General features: G+C 41.2%; 1 non-coding gene across 1 annotated transcript; it reads right to left on the minus strand.

Annotated features, from left to right (window-relative positions):
- Window positions 1-203: 203 nt before the first annotated feature.
- LOC128283340 (small nucleolar RNA R71) lies at window positions 204-310 on the minus strand. The gene has a single exon (XR_008273682.1). It is a non-coding gene; the product is annotated as a small nucleolar RNA R71 (small nucleolar RNA).
- Window positions 311-1,019: the final 709 nt, after the last annotated feature.

A 1,019-nucleotide genomic window follows, 5' to 3' on the forward strand; every position in this document is an offset into this window, starting at 1 on the left:
ACTTGGCAAATTTCCTAGAATTTTACGATACCTCTAAAATTAATGGCATTTCTGAGGACGCCATCCGTCTTCGGTTGTTTCCCTTTTCATTAAGGAACAAAGCTAAACAGTGGTTGAACTCGTTACCATGAGGGTCAATCACTACTTGGGAACAAATGACCGAAAATTTTTTATTAAAATATTTTCCTCCGGCTCAAACAGCCAAATTACGTAATGGTATCTCTTCTTTGGTACAGATGGATTTAGAAACACTTTACGATGCATGGGAGAGATACAAGGACCTTTTGAGAAGGTGCCCTCACCATGGGTTACCGCTTTGGCTATAGGTTCAAACGTTCCATAATGGTCTGAATCTTTCGACTCGGCAGATGATTGATGTAGCCGCTGGAGGAACTATCAATAATAAAACACCTGAGGCGGCTTATGAATTTATTGAGGAGATGTCACTGGATAACTATCAGTGGCAAGTTATGAGAACAAAGCTGACAAAAGTAGCCAGTGTTTTCAACCTTAACGCGGTTACTATGCTATCTAACCAAGTAGAACTCTTAAATAAAAACATTGATGGTTTGTGTGGTTCTACTCAGGTACATCCAGTGATGAGGTGCGATTCGAATGGAGGAGGAGCATGCACAGAATATCAACCCTTCAACCCTAGCATCGAGGAGGAACAAGTCCAATATATGGGTAAAAATAACTCTAGATCCCAAAATAACCCATATAGTAACACTTATAATGCAGGTTGGAGGAACCATCCCAATTTCTCGTGGAGTGGTCAAGGAAATCAAAGGTCACAACATCCTCTGGGTTTCCAACAACCACCCTACCAACAGGAAAAGAAACCGAACCTTGAAGAGATGCTCTTAAAGTTTATCTCAATGTCAGAAACCCGTTTTCAAAATACCGAGACAGTACTTAAGAATCAACAAGCATCGATCCAAGGGCTCGAAACTCAGATTGGACAGCTTGCCAAGTTGATTTCTGAACGACCACAAGGTAGCTTGCCAAGCAACACAGAA

Source organism: Gossypium arboreum, chromosome 10 (genome assembly GCF_025698485.1).
Source record: "Gossypium arboreum isolate Shixiya-1 chromosome 10, ASM2569848v2, whole genome shotgun sequence".
NCBI classification, from domain to species: domain Eukaryota; kingdom Viridiplantae; phylum Streptophyta; class Magnoliopsida; order Malvales; family Malvaceae; genus Gossypium; species Gossypium arboreum.